Below are 19,038 nucleotides of genomic sequence, written 5' to 3'. Positions count from 1 at the left end.
CCACATTTACTAATATAATTTATCTTATTTTTTATGGGAAGCCTTGAGAGAGAGAGAGAGAGAGAGAGAGAGAGAGGGAGAGAGAGAGAGAGAGAGAGAGATAGAGAGAGAGAGAGAGAGAGAGAGAGAGAGTTTCAAAAGTCATGTGCGCCGACCGCTGGCCATTTTGAGAATCCCTATGCATATAAGCCAAAAACCTTAGTTTGAACACATGCATTATTTTTTGGATTTGAAAGGAGCTCCGTGTACGTATGTTCAAGCGTCTACTCTGCTCCAACTTATAATCCATTTTTCTCTTGATGTGGCAATCCAAATTCAATTCCTAGAAGTGCATTGTCCTCCTTCTCTTTCTCTTTTGAATAAGTAAAATCATTTCAAGTTTTATTGTATCCGTGACTATGCATTTGTGAGTCTTATCTACAAATTTGAGTGCCAAAATCACTTTTTTTTGACATTTTGACCGGAAGAGAGTGTTATTAGACCTCAAAATGACCTATTTATGCTATTCTGTTGGACATTTCATTACCTAATACATGATGGATCATGATTTTGGTACCTTGTGAGATGACTACAAGACTTTGTAGACTTGTGTTGCTAGATCTAATATAGCTTCCCTCAAAGTTTTGCGACGATCCGAGTTCGTTTACTCGACAAAATGGTGTGATGATCTAGAGTGATGAGATAGAACATGCACAAATTTTCCAATCAAAGAGTGGTGGTTAGCTTCATTAGTTGATATGTTTTCTTGCTAGGTTCACTTCTTGAGGTTGACACCCTCAATGAGTCTTCGTGCCACATCCGAGTAACTTCTAGGAGTATTGACATATTATGTTACTTCCAAATGGGTATGCAATAGACGTCCGTGGGAAATCCACTAACATTGGCACCGTTGTTGGGGAATGGTCCTTAGCTGGTGAGTAACCAAGTCATATCTGCAGCCTGTTTTTCAAAGATTTGTCATCCATTGTGCCTACAACTTAGCGGTGAAGTAGCTATACATGGGTTTAGTGCTTGATAAAGTCTAGTGTCGAGGGATCAACTAGATCTATCCTTGAGAGACAAACGAAGTTGTGAGTGAGAAGCATTTCATTCTTCAAATTTTCTCCATGCTTTGAAAGTGTTGTTTTAAATTTTATTTCATCTTTTAATTTGCACCATTTTCTTCATTTTTGTTCTTACTTTCTTTCTAGAATATAGGAATAGGGTAAGTATAAACTACCACCATCTAATTGGTCTGAAAAGATCAAGGAAAATAGAGGTGAAAACCATATTCTAGTAAAAAAGAATATAACTCTGAAAATTGGGAAGTTTGATGGTATAAACCTAAACCTGATCAAAACTCAAAAGTTGGTGCTCAAAGGCCTTACAAAACCTACATGAAGCAATTTGATAAGTCTCATCTAATTTTTTGGTGGAACATGGATCACGATCCATGTTCCCTAGAAACACTTTGAACCAGAATTAAGACCATCTAATACATTCTGGCTGTAAGAAAATAAAACCAAACTTTGGGATCAAATTGAAATCAAAATCACACTCAAATCAAGGAAAGTGAATAAATCAACAAAAGCTAGTGAAATTGACCAGAATATGAGTTTTTTCAAGTATTTGTGATCCAAAACCAAAACGTTTTGGAATATAGCTTCAAAATAGCATAGACTACTAGCTAGCCAAGTTCCATCCCAAAAGGAGGTTGAACATGCATCACGATCCATGTATCTCAAAGTTGGAAAATATGGTCAAAAGAGCCTAAATTTCAGTAAGAAAACCACCAAATCAGACCCAAAATTTAACTTTTGACTCAGAAAAATTGATCCAAATCTAATAAGATTATGGGGATAGGCTATAAACACCATAAGAAATTGACTAGTCAAATCCCAAGTCTAGAAGTAATGGAACAAAATGGATCATGATCCATGTCCCCTATCTGAGATTTTGACAAAGACTCTTCCAATGTATAGGAGAGATCATTAGAAGCAATACTTTCCAAAGCAAGGTCGCCAAAAGAATCCCAAAAGGGCCAAAAACACTTCCAATCAATAAATCACAAAGTCGGACCTAAGATTTGACTTTTGGCTAACCTAATCAAGTTTAAATTTTATATATATATATATATACTCATCACAATCTAGCACTATGGTACATGGATCATGATCCATGTTCCCTTATCACCAGATTGAGAACACAATTGTATTATAGCTAGATCTAGTCATAAGAAGCCCAATGGTCTTTCCAAAATTGATTTTGGACTTCATTTGAAGGTTTTTCAAGATAAAATATGTTTGTACCACTAGCGTGATTGTTTTGTTGATTCAAGGATTCTTGACTAACAGAGCGATTGTAAACTCATAGCCATCGAGTGCTTGTTGTATAGATTGCACGAGCTAGAGCTTTGTGGCTTGAAATGATTTTGGATTGAAGATTCAAAAGTGACCAAAGAGGTAAAACAGGTCATGGTTTTGCAAGAGTGTTTTTTTTAAATGTATCTGAGATCAAGTAGATTTTACTAGAGTCAAAATCCTACGATAGGAGACCAAAATAGCAACACATCCATTAAAAAGAGTGTAAATTAGGGAACATTGCCTCCCTTAAAGTGGATCCTAGAGGAAATTCTATTTGATACTTCATTAGAGAGATCATATACCTACATGGATGAGGAATTCAAAAGTGTAGCTTTAAAGAGGGAGAAAACATGAGAGCAAGGCCATCCTAACTAGCATCATTCATAAATTTGTTGTACTTGAAATGTCAATTTAAAAATATACAGAGTGTTGAATTAGAAGAGAGATCTAGTGAGCTCAAGGACTTAGTGTCTATGGACTACATTAGTGATCGATACTTTGATGATGAGGGAATAATGTATCTAGTTATGCAGAATCTGTATATTGTGTACAACTAGGGAATGGTAAGCACAAAAGACAAAGTTGACACAACAACAACAAATTCAACCACCTCAAGTAGCAAAGTGTATTTCCAAGATTTAAAATGGATCTTGAGATTCATATGCACATGTTTTACTTTTCAAACAAGTTTTGAGAACGAAACAAGTGGCAGATCTCCACACTCAGTACAAGGGATTTGTGATGACATCGGAAGGAATGACATTAAGATGGTTCCAGTATTTGAATAATAACTTTTGCATGAATTCACTGATAAATTCTCTAGAAGGAAAATCAAGCATAACATTGTGTCCCAAATCTATGCTTTTGAGAAAAAAGAGATGAAAAAGAGAATAAAGATTCACTTGGCTTCAAACAATAAATAGAGAGATGCTCTGTGCAAGAGTTGCTACAAGACGAGAACCTGTCAATTCTCTTTGTAGAGGACTTGAGGAACCTATCTCTGAAGAAGGACCTCCCCTTAAAATTTTGCACCACATTTGAGCAAGTCACTAGAGAAGCATTGTATTTAGTTGACAACTGTAAGGTTTATGGAGAGGTAACAAAAGATGCTATCAGTACAACTAGTAGTGCCTCTTCTACTACAATTGCATCCACAAGAAAGGGTAGTGTTCAAAATCCAAACATATCAAATGTTGATCAAATGGATGAATCAAAGCTATCTACATAACCCAAATGTGCGACAACCCCTAGCAGTGGAAAATATACTACGCATTTTGAAGTGGTGTGCAATTGAGAAAAGGTATACCAATCACAAGATGGATGAGTGTTTTCATAACAAGAACCATGTGAGAGAAAGGCCATACACACCACCAAGGGTGCAACCATTTCCACCACTCTTGAGGTACCAAATAGGTCCTATCAATGTCGCACAAGGAGGAGATAAGTCTCAACCTATGTTGGGTCAGCAATCGCCTTTACCTCAAGAGAATCAAGAAATTATGAGATACACATTGGTAGAAACACTCATACATCAGAGAATGTTGCCACCAACTTCATATATTGAAGAACCAAGAAAAACCTATGAAAGGGAACCTGAAGTATTGCATATTATCATGAAGGTTATCCTTATTGGGTAAGTATAGATGAAGTTGTAGAGCCATCATATGTTGCATAACACTCATGCGCATAGAAAATCAAAACTATAAACCTAGAGAGTATCCTCCTAAGATAGGATATCCAATGGGGGCACCGCAAGAAGCCCAACCAGAAGGTCTATACTATGATGTGGAGGTAATCGCAAGATTTTGTCCGCATAAGGGTGAGGGTAAGAGGATATTTTTGTTTTGTGATGGATATTGAATTGATCATGTTCTTTGAAGCTATCCCAAGAATAATGATAGAAAGTGGAAAGCTATGATGAACATCATTGGGATTGTGCCATGTTTTAGTGGATAAAAAACTCAGCCAACAATTCTTCTAAATGTGGTGACTAGAGCTCAAGCTCAAGAAGCTACAAAAAACACAACGGTCGGGAATTAAAAGAAACTATCATCTCAAACAAAATTTGAGAGTTTTTCTGTAAGGACTAAAAAAAACCATGAAAATCCAAAAGGGACAAAATGAAAGCAAAGACCCTAAAAGAGAAAACTACCTTTGAAATTGAGATGCAATAAACCGGAGGGCAACTTGAACAAGAAAAAGAAAACAAAGAAAAATTAGAATAAGTGCATACATTACTCATAAAGGTAGCTTGTTACCAAGCCGTGAACACCGATCATTCATCAGGTAAGCTTCAAATAAGCTCGACGTGCATCTTTTTGGTATCTTTCTTAGCATGGAAGGGGAGCTGTACGACACCGTTGTCGAGCTATATGTGTTTGAAATGTGAGTCAGGAAGGCACGAGACCCCTGGCTGTGAGAGGTGTGTGAGAGAGAAAATAGCAGACACTGGTAGCTTTGAAAATCATCGTAATCATCAATAAATTGAGTTAAGCCACTACAAAATAACCCAAAGTTATCGACGCTTTATATATCGACACCCGTGCCTTTCCACGCTCATATCGACGAACTTACTGTCCCCATCGATATACGCGTCGATATTTGCGTCGATATGACTGTGGATATACACGTCGAAAGGCTAATTTTCCCACGCGTATATCGACACAGGTATCGATGCAAGTATCGACGGAAGTAATTTGGGGGAGAAAAAGCCGAACCCGCATGAAGGGGCCATTTTCGCCCTCAACGCGTGCGTTCTCAGATCTTGACCGAAAACTCTTGTGCGAGGTATTATGGCACTCTTCCCAACCCTAATCCCTCTCTCTCTCTCTCGCTCTCTTTCTCTCTCTCTCTCCCCACATCGTGTGTGTGTGTTTGTGTATAGGAAAGAGATAGATAGAGAGAGAGAGAGAGAGAGAGAGAGAGAGAGAGAGAGAGAGAGAGAGAGAGAGCGATGTGTGTGTGTGTGTGTGTGTATATGTAGGAAAGAGAGAGAGAGAGAGAGAGAGAGCGGTGTGTGTGTGTGTGTGTGTTTGTGTAGGAAAGAGAGAGAGAACGGTGTGTGTGTGTGTAGGAGGGAGGGAGAGAGAGAGAGAGAGAGAGAGAGAGAGAGAGAGAGGTGTGTGTGTAGGAAAGAGAGAGAGAGAGAGAGAGAGAGAGAGAGAGAGAGAGAGAGAGAAAGAGAGAAGTGTGTGTGCGTGTAGGAAATTAAAGAGAGAGATAGAGAGCGGTGTGTGTGTGTGTGTAGGAAAGAGAGAGAGAGAAGTGTGTGTGTAGGAAAGAGAGAGAAAGAGAGAAGTGTGTGTGCGTGTAGGAAATTAAAGAGAGGGAAAAATCTGCGTAGAAAATTAAAACTAGAGAGAAAGAGAGAGAGAGTTATGGTTTGCGTAAAAAATTAAAATTAAAGAAAGAAATGAAATGAAATGTTATGTTAAGTCCTTAAAAGGCCAAAGTGACCTATGAGACCAGAAAGTTACAATGTGGTAGACGGATAGAAGAAATGCCAAATACACAAGCCGTAGGTCAAATCCGGTTGCGTTTTTCTACTGAAAAACACAAACGGACTTCGGAAATGGATTCTATGCCTACTGAAACCATCCGTAGACGATTAGGTAGTCTTTAGGCAATGTCAAGAACGCGTATGGAAACCTGTAGGTCAAACGGATAGAAGAAACGCCAAATACACAAGCTGTAGGTCAAATCCGGTTGCGTTTTTCTACGAAAAAATGCAAACGGATTTCCGAAATGGCTTTTATGCCTACTGAAACCATCCATAGACGATAAGGTAGTCTTTAGGCAATTTCAAGAGTGCGTATGGCAAGCGGTAGGTCAAACGGATAGAAGAAACCTCAAATACACAAGCCGTAGGTCAAATCCGGTTGCATTTTTCTACAAAAAAATGCAAACGGACTTCAGAAATGGCTTCTATGCCTTCTGAAACCATCCGTAAACGATTACTTAGTCTTTGGGAAATTGCAAGAGCGGGTATGGCAATCTGTAGGTCAAATGGATAGAAGAAACGCCAAATACACAAGCCGTAGGTCAAATCCGGTTGCGTTTTTCTACGAAAAAACGCAAACGGACTTCAGAAATGGCTTCTATGCCTACTGAAACCATCCGTAGATGATTAGGTAGTCTTTAGGAAATTTCAAGAGCACGTATGGCAAGCCGTAGGTCAAACGGATAGAAGAAACTCCAAATACACAAGCCGTAGGTCAAATCAGGTTGCGTTTTTCTATGGAAAAATGCAAACGGACTTTGGAAATGGCTTCTATCCATACCGAAACCATCTGTTGTTCATTAAGTAGTATTGAAGCAATGTGAAGCCGTATACGATAAGGTAGTCTTTAGGCAATGTCAAGAGCGCGTATGGCAAGCCGTAGGTCAAACCGATAGAAGAAACGCCAAATACACAAGCCGTAGGTCAAATCCGCTTGCGTTTCTCTACGGAAAAACGCAAATGGACTTCGCAAATGGCTTTTATGCCTTCTGAAACCATCCGTTGACGATTAGGTAGTCTTTAGACAATGTCAAGAGCGTGTATGGAAAGCCGTAGGTCAAAGGGATAGAAGAAACGCCAAATACACAAGCCGTAGGTCAAATTCGGTTGCGTTTTTCTACGGAAAAACACAAACAGACTTCCGAAATGGCTTCTATGCCTTCTGAAACCATCCGTAGACGATTAGTTAGTCTTTAGGCAATATAAAGAACGTGTATGGCAAGCCGTAGGTCAAACGGATAGAAGAAATGCCAAATACACAAGCTGTAGGTCAAATCCGGTTGCGTTTTTCTACGAAAAAACGCAAACGAACTTCGGAAATGGCTTCTATGCCTACTGAAACCATCCGTAGATGATTAGGTAGTCTTTAGGCAATGTCAAGAGTACGTATGGCAAGTTGTAGGTCAAACGGATAGAAGAAATGTCAAATACACAAGCCGTAGGTCAAATCCGGTTGCGTTTTTCTACGAAAAAACGTAAACGGACTTCGGAAATGGCTTCTATGCCTTCTAAAACCATCCGTAGATGATTAGGTAGTCTTTAGTCAATGTGAAGAGCGTGTATGGCAAGCCGTAGGTCAAACAGATAGAAGAAACGCCAATACACAAGCCGTAGGTCAAATCCCATTGTGTTTCTCTACGGAAAAACGCAAACGGACTTCGGAAATGGCTTCTATGCCTACTGAAACCATCCGTAGACGATTAGGTAGTCTTTAGGCAATTTCAAGAGCGCGTATGGCAAGCCGTAAGTCAAACGGATAGAAGAAACGCCAAATACACAAGCCGTAGGTCAAATCCGGTTGCGTTTTTCTACGGAAAAACGCAAACGGACTTCGGAATTGGCTTCTATGCCCACTGAAACCACCCATAGATGATAAGGTAGTCTTTAGGAAATTTCAAGGGTGCGTATGGCAAGCCGTAGGTCAAACGGATAGAAGAAACGCCAAATACACAATCTGTAGGTCAAATCAGGTTGCGTTTTTCTTCGGAAAAACGCAAACGGACTTCGGAACTGGCTTCTATCCATACCGAAACCATCCGTAGTTCATTAAGTAGTCTTAAAGCAATGTCAAGAGCGTGTATGGAAAGCCATAGGTCAATGGGTTTGAATTAACGTCAACTACGCAAGCCGTAGGATGTTGAAGAAACTATGGAACTAAAAGAGGCAAAGGGGTTTTTCCCGCTACATGCATTTCCATGTACACCTGGGAGTGCATGTATGTGTCTACCCATATAGGATTTGACTAATAAAGACGATATTTTGACCCGGTGGTCCGGATCTCCGTACACCTCTGGACCGAGGTGTACAGAGATTGGGCAAGACTAGAGAATGCGAGGTAGTTTACATTGTGAGGAGTATATATATTAAAACAACATTCATAATCATTGTAGATGGCAACATCATCAACTAACATGGAGGAAAAAATTGCATGCTCGTGCATGCTCTGCAAGTATCAAATCCTGCACAAGCGTAGAATATGTAATGAGCATGTGCACAAGTACGGAGAGTTTGCTAAAGAAACCGTACAGAATCTACGATACGACTCTTACAGAACGGGCATTGATTTTTGCGACATAGCACCTACATCTGAGAGAGTGAGAAAAAGGATTATGCGTGAAGGTACGACCAATTTAGAGCCAAGGATGGAAGCAGAAAAGGACTTACAGACAGAAGATGACAGCATGGAGGAGATGCTAGATGCCTTCTTCCAGACAAGCGAGGAGAACGCTAACGAAGCAGCACGGGAAGCCGTGCTCCTATCTCCTGAAGACATGTTGAGGAAGTTGGCACGTCAACCAATTTATGAAGGCGCCAAAATATCGACGCTTCGTACTTGTCTGGCGTTTTTGAGTCTTCAGTCAGTATACGGGTGGTCAGATGCAAGCGTCACTGCTTTGTTTAGGTACGTAATTTATAAAAGGCATTTTCCGATTGCAACGGTGACGTGCTTGGAGAGCTTTTTAATTTAATGTGGCTTAAACAGGTTGTTGCGGGAGAAACTTCTCCCGGTTGGCAATGAAATGCCTCACTCTAGAGGCCAGACGCAAAGCAAATATTGACCTCAGTTGTCTTGGACTACAACAAGATTCATGCATGTCCAAATGATTGCATTCTTTTTCGCAATGAATTCGCAAATTGTCTGTCGTGTCCTAAGTATAGAGCAATGCGCTACAAACAAGATGCTGTTGGCGAGACAGTGCCAGCTAAAGTGTTTCTGCATTTCCCTATTATTCCTAGGATAAAAAGCATGTTTCGTTGTGGTTCCATTGCAAAGTTTGGGGTGCCTGCTGATTCACTGTTTAGGGTGTCAGCTAAAGAATACATCCACTAACGCAACATTTAGGGTGCCTGCTGATTCAAAGGCCTAGAGGCACATTGAAGATACCTGGCCACATTTTAAGAGTGAACCATACAATTTGCGTTTGGGCATGGCAATGGATGGAGTCAATCCATTTGGCTTGAGAAGCTTTTCATGGAGCACATGGCTGTGTGCCTTATCAATTACAACCTCCCTCCGTGGCTTGCCATCAAGAAGGGTCATTTGATATTACGCTTGATTGTACCTGGTAAGTTCAAGGAAAAAAACATGGATGTTTATCTAGCTCCACTAGTTGACGAGCTCCAGAAGTTATGGCATGGGATCGACATAACAAATGCGGTTGAACCAGTAGGAGAACAACATGCAAGGATCCATGGAATTCTTATGTGGACTATGCATGATTGGCCAGGATACGGAGAAGCTTCTGGTAATGGTTCTTGATTTACAAAATTATCGCTATTCGCAAGCACTTTGCCTTGGCCTGATTCATGCTTTAATATATGTAGGGCTTACAACTTCCGGATACAATGTATGTCCAATTTGCGGGAAATCCTTGGATGTGCGCTATTCTGCCTCTCTTCGAAAGACAATTTATCAAGGCCACCACCGTTATCTTCCAGATGGACATCACTTGTGCGAAGGTCAGCTTGGTCGCATCGAATGTCGTCCTATGCATGTACAAGAGTGGCGTCGCCGATGGGAGCAACATGAGGGGCAACGTGTTCCAGGAATGAAACGTTTGCCCATTCTCCATACGTTGCCGTACTGGGGTGATCTACTAATTAACCATTTGCTGGATCCAATGTATATATTCAAGAATGTGGGAGAGCTCCTCTGGAAGACAATCATGGGAATGAAAAACAATCGAGCTTCACAAGATGATTTGCAGTAAGTTGGAAAGATGCCAGAGCTGTGGCCTTTCACCAATGCAGCTCGCCAAATAAAACTTCCAAGAACGCCATTGGTATTGCTAAAAAACGAAGAGCGACAAGTTAAAAGGGTGATTTCAGAGTTTAGGACGCCAACATGATATATGCGATGTCTCAAGACAACATTCACCCGTGACGATCAACTGTGAGGACTGAAATCGCACGACTGGCATAAGTTCTTGCAATTCATTCTTCCAATTGCGATCAAGGGGTGTTTAACGGAGGAAGTGCGGACCTGCATATACAAGATTTCAGAGCTAGTGCGGTGGATCTCTTGCAAGGAGGTAGAGGAGGAATCTATTGCAGTCGCAAGGGCTACCTCCATTGAGGCAGTTTGCATGATTGAGAAGTATCTACCCACGAGCTGTCTAACTATCCAAATGCACTTGATCATCCATGTAGTAGATGAGGTTGTAGTGGCAAGTACAGTCCAGCCATTGGATGTTCTTTCTAGAGCGGTTCATGAAAACACTTAAGGGTTTTGTTCGCCAAAAAGCGCGTCCAGAGGGAATAATGGGAGAAGGATGGCTGGTGCAAGAGTCTCTTGTATTGACGACCAAATTTCTATCTGTTTCTGACCTAGAAATGCCTCGACTGTGGAGCCATCAGGAGGATGCAAGACTGGTGGGAGAGGAGCCGCAAGGGCAAGGGGTGCCGAAGAAAATGAACGACGCCATGCGAGAAAAGATCATGAAGTTCTGTATACTAAATTCAGTGCCGATGCAAAAATGGCTTGAAAGGTACGAAGAAGAGAAAGAGAGACGCAATAGGGAGCGATATGATTTCAGGCAAAGCCGAACGACTAGAGGTTTACCCTTGCCAGACTATCTCGCTCCTCTACCTGAATTCTCTACAATGGCATGGTTGGACAAGACAGTGAGAGCAGCTCGACAGATCGGAGAACCCATATCTCTAGAAGAGGAAGAGCTGGCTATTGGATGTGACTGGAAGTATCATACATACATGGCACTGTGGTTGCATGGAAAGCATTTTAGAACACAACAAATTGACAGCAGAAGAAACACGTTTTGACAGTGGGGTAATGGTTAGTTTCATGCAAAAGAGCAGGGCTAGTGCCAGAGACACGATGAGAGCACTAGCAACCTAGATTGATGTGGTCTGGTATTAGATATCCTAAAAGTAAGCTTCGGGAGGTTTGAGATGTTTTTGTTGGATGTGAAGTGGTTCAAGGTGATTAATTCTGGTCGCAATGCAACGGTACGCAGAGATGGAAACAAATTTGTGCAAATAGATTCTACAAAGGTTTGGACAGATGCGAGCGACACATTTGCTCTCCCCGAACATTGCGAGCAAGTGGTCTTTGTACTGGGCCCTTGAGAGCGACAATGGTGGTTTGTGGTTCAGGTTGCTCCAAGAAATAAACAAGTATTTGAAGGGCAAGATCTCCTGGAGGAAAGTCAGTCAGACGACGTCCATACTACTGTGACATTAGATGAGATGGACGAAGGTATGACAGAGGAAAATGGCTTCTATGCCAGGGATGACGTAGACGAGCCATAATTGACACTTGTAGATGAAGATGCAATGGATGAAGACAATCTGCCAGAACGAGTTGGGGTAGAGTTATGTTTGCAATTAGATATAGACGATGAAATGGTGCAAGATCTTATCGATGATACCTCACTCATCGAGGCCTAGGCCTGTAAGTGTTTGTGTGAAGACGTCGATTTAAAATTAAGCTTAAAGTTAATTTAAAAAACTGTGTTCTGACGCTTTATTTTGCTTTCTTTGTGTAGGACTTTAGTATGGCAGGCCAGTTTCCAGATCCCGCTTCTATGAGTGGAGATGCATTCATGGGATTCGTTACACGGATGACGCCTGCTCAGATGGCAGAGGCTTCTCAGTACTGGGTAGCCAGAGGCATGGGTACTACGCCTCTTGGCTTCACACCCGAGGGTCCGACACCTAGGGGGGGGGAACCTATGGGGGGGGACACCTATGGGGGGGGGACGCCTATGGGTACTGCTCTTGCTTCTCCCATCACGGCCGCTTCCACACCTAGGGGTGGGGCAGAGGCGGGTACGTCCTCATCTCTGTAGCACAGGCGAACTCGCCGATCTCGGTGATCGTCAAGTGGAGGTGGTGGTTGCTGTGAGGAGGGTCCACAGATGCTTCGACCCCTCCTCGCTCATGACCCCCATCCTACCCAGGCACACCTCTCGACACACCTCTTGGCACACCTCGGACACCTTGGGGAGCACACAATCCTAGTGCCTGCAAGCTCTATACTGTACGGCCAGATGATTCTGTTGACATAGATAGAGTCGAGACTGAGATGAGACAGCGGATTCACCAGCTCGCGGAGCTACAGTTTTCGACCAGCATTCTGACGTCTTGGGATCAGCAGGAAAAGAACAAAGTCACTTACATAGTGGAGACCATCCTGAGAGAGTACCAGCCTGCTCCGGGTTGTGACATTGTTCCGAGGAGCTGGATTAAGGGTGTTGCACGGGACACCATAAAACATCGACGAGATGCAGCTCGGAAGGCTTTGAGGACCGGCTCGCCGAAGCCTTCGGGCATCCCACATGAGACATGGCTTCAGATAAGGGAGGATGAGCGGACAGCGGCCACGTGGTTCAGACAGTAGCGTGAGGCTACACAGATACGATAGATGACCAGGGGGCTATCTCATCTTGGGAGCGGAGGCTTCGACACCTTTCGTTATGAGTTTGTGAGTTTCTAATCCAATCTTAACTATGGCATTTTTTAAAATGCGATGAATCATGTATTCTTATTACTCTAATTTCTGTATAAACGCAGAATCTTGCGATGCATCGAGCCCCGACACGTCAGGAGGAGTCAGATGGATATTGCAAAGGTATTTATGAAGTATTGAATGATCTTGATGCTTCAAGAGAGCCTATAGACTGGGCGGTCTTACAATCTTGCTGATCGCTTGAGGTGAGATGTTAATATGTGTGAGTTGATTTAATTAATTAAGTATATGTGAATAATAATTTTGTGAGTTATCCTATGTGCAGGTTGTGACGCCTAGTCATCAGTGGCCCGGATTTCATATATGCTTTGTGAGACACATACACGCTTCTGTGTCTCCTTTTGTATAGACATATATATATATATATGGTTATGATTATTGTTCAGACAATTATTGTTTTCTTTATGGTTATGGTTATTGTCATTGTCATTGTATAGACATGGTTATTTCTCCTATTCTTGTATAGACATAGTTATGGTTCAGGTTTTGTTTATGGTTATGTTTAACTTTCTGGTTATGCTTATGGTTATTGTTAATTTTGTTTCTAGTTATGATCAAAGTGGTTATATTGGTCGGTTATGGTTATGGTTCGTTATGGTTATGCTTTTAAGTTATGGTTATGGTTATGGTCATTGGCCTTAAATCTCATGTGAGATCCTACATGGATAGCATGTAGGAGGCGTATACATGATTTGTTTTTTTTTGAAAAGTTTATGTAAAAACAAAGGGAACTCTGCCGAAATTTCAGCGGGAGCACGGTTGATTTTGGTGTTGCTCGCTTTCTTGGGCAGAGGGTAGGAAGTCTCACTGTGGTGCCTGTGTCCATCTTTTCATTGGGCATAGGCCAGGCTACTTACCCTCTACCCGAGATTTTTTTTTTACTGTTATGGTTGTCGATATACGCGTCGCTATACCCGTCTATACTAGCGCCAATATACATGTCGCTATCCGCGTCACTAATAAAGCCTTTCCATGCGTATATCAACGATCTTTGCGATAGTTTCACAGGGACGCATATATGGACGCGTATAGCGACATTAAGCATCGCTATATACATCGATAACCCCCTTTTTTGTTCTAGTGAGCCTTAGATACAACTTAATCATTATCCAAGGCATGTCCTTAACAACATCATCACTTGGGTTAACTAATAACTAGGAGTTTAAGCTCCCTTAATAGGATTAAGCGAGCCCTTAATAGCTTTGAGACTTATCAAGATGATTAATTAATTTTAAGTTGATGACGTTGATAATTTACCTCTATGTTAGTCTTCTAGCTTTAATTACCTCTTGGACTCTGAAAACTTTTCTTTTTATATTGATCTTTCCTTGCTTCAATAGCCCTAAGGAGATTTCTCTTTCCTATTGCCTTAATTATCATTTACCATCAAAAAGTTTCAAACCTCTGTTCCAATTGTCTTGCTTTGATTTCCCTCAAGATCTCTGCCAGAATTTCCCTTTCTTTGCTATCCAAGATTCTTCTGATGGACAAAGTGATTTTCCTTAAAGTCCCACCTTAGTTGAGAGAAGAGAGAGCATGGTCAGAAAAGAGAGAGAGAGAGAGAGAGAAAAACAGATTTCCCTTATACCTCTTCTTCCTCCTCCCCACGCTATTCCTCGAGCTTCACACTCTTACCTTGATTAATCGATTGAGAGAGAGAGAGAGAGAGAGAGAGAGAGAGAGAGAGAGAGAGAGAGAGAGAGAGAGAGAGAGAGAGAGAGAGAGAGAGAGAGATTGATCAATTTATGCCCGTTCGGTCCTTTTTTGCACTCCTTCCTTCTTGCCCTCATCTACTTGCCCTTCACGTTCCTTGGCTTCATGCCCTCGAGTGTCCTTCTTGCTCACCGAGAGAGAGAGAGAGAGAGAGAGAGAGAGAGAGAGAGAGAGAGAGAGAGAGAGAGTCCTTTCTCACCACCGTTGCTTCTTCTTCACCTCCTCTATGTTCCTCCCTTTTTTTTTCCTTCTTCTCATGCTTACATGGGTTGCCTCCCTTGCTCACCGAGGTCTAGAGAGATCTTGACAGAGCTCTTCCCGATTGCACGTGCTCTCGGCTCCTTCTTTCCCTAGGACTCCGACTCCCCTCTTGTTCCCTTATCTTTCTCGCTCTTATATGCCTTCTCCTCCCTTGATATACCCTTTTTTTTGTCTTCCTCGCCACACCTCTTTTTCTTCCACCCCTTATATCACCTCTTTTTTAATTGCCCCTTCCATGGCAATCGTCGGATGTCGGGTGGTCAAAAACTACCGGAAGAAGGTCCAAAAGGTGGCATCATGACATGTTGAGAAAGTCTTCCTTTTCATGCAAGCTCATTCGAGCACTATACGGCTTTGCGTTAGTGCTTCTTGCTCTTACCAAGCTGCCGCTATGCCTGCACGCTACTTCTTTTCAATTTCCCCTCCTATTCACACTCATTTAATTGGCATGGGCAGCCTTGATGGATTGGGGCATCCATTTAACCATTGGCATCATGGGCGTCCATAGCCTCTTGGGTGGGTGGGCCTCAAAGGGCACCACATTTGGCATGCATAATGACCAGAGCACTGCTTAGCTCTGCATTTAGCATGCACATCAACCAAGGAACTGCGAAGCACAATATTCATAAAATTTAATGCTATAGGTAGAAGTTTACTTTCAAATTCTGAAAATAAGATTGGACCATACCATATCTCTTTGGTACCAATCTGAGCTTTCTCTCATCATTGAAATCCGTAAATTATTCAATATTTGTATGTGTCCCCATAGGGTTAACCATATAACTCCATTCGACCCACATGTTCTCCATTTCTTAGTAGAAATGACATTTTTCTTAGGAGAGAAAAGTTCGATAAGGTGTCTCAACATGACTAACGTGTCCTCTGGTTTGGCTATCCTCATTAATTCAGGACTACCCTATAAAGTTCTTCTTCTTGCATATTCCAAGCCATCAGTAATTTCAAAATGAGTCTTGCTATATGTACTTATAGCTTTATATGTGTCTAATCACAAGAACTTCTTCGATTTCTTCATTATTACTCAAAAGTATCTTCCAGTCAATGTCGCAAAAATTAATTCTTCATGTGGTAGCTACTTTACCCAATCTTTCTCCTTATTACTAAGCTTAAGGGAGAATGACAAGTAAAGCTCAATAAAAGTTTCATCCATGTCACTTTCATGTGTATTTGCACAAGTGCATGCGTCTTCATTCATTTATGCCACTTCCATGCATCTTCGCACAAGTGCATTACCTATTCTTTCACAAATTTCTATATCGTTCATTTCCAACTTTACTCATACTTCTCACTTGCTTAAATCCCAGGGATAAATATAGGTTTCTAGAAATAAGAGCTCCCTAAAATGTTCCAGCATAGCGAGCCGTCGCTCTAGCGTAGCATTTTTCATCCTCTCATAGATAATCCGTTGAATTTCTTCTAGTAGATCCCAAGCCATCTTGACAATTTTTGAATAATTTATTGGATCATCAAGACTTCATTTTTGTAATATAGTAATGAAATTTGGGTGTAGAATAGACTGAGTTGTTTTTCCCTCATGCATTAATCTAAATTTCCAAGGTCCAAGGTCCAAAATTAGGCTCTGATACCACTTGTGAGGGCCATACCCAGACTCGACCCTACTCACCTCCGTCAGTCTTCTAGACTGCTCCTGGGAATGACGTAGATCTATCTGCAGGTATCCCTCCCAATTGGGACCCACACCCATACAAGACTCCGGCCTATCTCAAATGACAACCCAAGGGGGTAAATCCCATCAATTTGATGACACTTTCTCCAGATCCACCCACGCACCGAACCATTTCATGAAAATCCCTTCCCGAGGTAGTACTTAACTACTACAAAATCCGAAAAGGGCCAATATCTGTCAAGTTACCCAAGGGAATCCTCTCAATGGTCGGGCCTTTCATTCAAATTGACCCCAAGAAGATCCATCTTGATTTCCGGTCATTTCCAGACAATCTTCAAAACTCCTAGTTAAATCTATGTTTTGAAATGGGCTATCCCTATCACCTCTCGAGATTCATTTTTTAACTCCTAGTTGGTAATTACGAGGCTCATTCATTTATCAACCTTAATTCCTACTTTCATTAATTGTCTACCAGCCAAGTTTAATTAGAAAACACAAACGAGTTTTTGCCATAGGCATTTGATGGTTAATGTCTCTTCGGAAATGCCAAGTTCAATCCCCGTTTTGTATGATTCCCAGGTTTTTGCAATCGTTTGCCATCCATGGGGCATCTCCATGGAAGCTTGAAGAGTTTTCGGTTCAAACAACACAGAAATCAATTCCGAGAAGTTATCCCCTATTTCCCCCATCCCGTATTTGCAAACAAACTTGAAATTGACAACTTTAGAAATACTCTTCAATATCAAAAGTTGAACTACTTCTATCGAGCTCAGACAACTACTCTTTTCTTATGGTGCCTAGCTTTCCATTTAGGAAGCTAGAAGGTCGTTCTATAATTTATGAGTCTTCGAGCTTTCCATTAAAGCTCACTTCGGAGATAGAATGGGAATCTAGAGCTTTCCATTAAAGCTTGGAAGAGAGGATAATAACCATACATTCTACCTATCGTAAAGAGACATGCAAAACCTAAGATTGATCACCACAAGGTTTCCATGGAATTTTAACCTTAATCACACAAGGCCGCCATGGAAACTTAACCGTAATCACACACAAGGTCACAATGGAAGTTAAACCCTAAATTGCAAGCTTGCCTTTCAATGTTTTTCCTAAGTGCAAAGTTACCATCAAAGCTTAGCTAAATAATGCAAATCTACTTTTGAAGCTTAACTTAATGATGCATAGATACTCTTAGCACTTAACTCTAATTGCGAGGTTACCATTAAAGCTTAAACCTAAAATACAAGGTAGTCGCGAAAGCTTACACCAAAGTGCAAAATTACCATTAAATCTTAGCTTAAGGATGCAAATCTACCTTTGAAGCTTAAATTAATGATGCATAGATACTCTTAGCACTTAACCCTAATTGGGAGGTTACCATTAAAGCTTAAGCCTAAAATACAAGATAACCACTAAATCTTACACCTAAGTTCAAAGCTACCATTAAAGCTTAACTTAAGAGTGAAAATCTACCTTTGAAGCTTAACTTAATGATACATAGATACTCTTAGCACTTAACCCTAATTGCGAGGTTACTATTAAAGCTTAAACCTAAAATACAAGGTAATCACTAAAGCTTACACCTAAGTGCAAGTTACCATTAAAGCTTAGATTAAAAATGCAAATCTACCTTTGAAGCTTAACTTAATGATGCATAGATACTCTTAGCAGTTAACCCTTATTACGAGGTTATTATTAAAGCTTAAATCTAAAATACAAGGTAACCACTAAAGCTTACACCTAAGTGCAAGGTTACCATTAAAGCTTAGCTTAAGAGTGCAAATCTACCTTTGAAGATTAACTTAATGATTCATAACTACCATTAATACTTAACCCTAATTCCAAGGTTACCATTAAATCTTAAACCTAAAATTATGTACATAAACCTTTTTAGTATTAAAACACATGGTTTAGGTTAATTAATCCTACAAGAAGTGAGGATTACCTCCTCTAATCAAGAGAGAAATGGGGTTGAAGTCCTTCTTGAAGAGATGTGAGGCTCAAGGAAGAAGGAAAGGGATTTAGGATGAAGAGGAAGGAGAGAGGAGCTTCTTCACAAAACCCTCAAGGGTTTGGTCTTCAAGAGAGTGAGAGAGCAAGAGCAAGGTTTAATGGAAACCTCGATTTACTTAAGCATAATCTTGAGCATGGCAAGTATTCGAGAAGCTTAGCAATATGTGTCAAACTACAAAGGAGAGGGGGTGCTTATATAGAAAATGGTGGGTAGAATACTCAATTCGTATTGGATCCCAATTCTCTTCTCAATTCCTATTGGATCCCAACTCTCTTCTCAATTCTTATTGGACCCCAATTTCTTCTTAATTCCTATTGGATCGCAATTCTCTTCTAAATTATTCTTGGACCCCAACTTCTTCTCAATTCCTATTGGACCTCAATTCTCTTCTAAATTCTTATTGGACCCCAATTTCTTCTCAAGTCCCATCTCTTAACTTTATCTTCCAATCAAGTTAGTCCCTTTTTCTCCCAGTTCTCGATCTAGATTATTTTCCACTCGGCTTTTGACGAAGAAGTATAAAAATAATCTTAATCTTTTTGAAAAAATATAGGGATGACGTAATTTCTTATCCGGAAT

Source organism: Adiantum capillus-veneris, chromosome 18 (genome assembly GCF_014529385.1).
Source record: "Adiantum capillus-veneris isolate H3 chromosome 18, ASM1452938v2, whole genome shotgun sequence".
NCBI classification, from domain to species: domain Eukaryota; kingdom Viridiplantae; phylum Streptophyta; class Polypodiopsida; order Polypodiales; family Pteridaceae; genus Adiantum; species Adiantum capillus-veneris.
Note: the sequence above shows the minus strand (reverse complement) of the source record.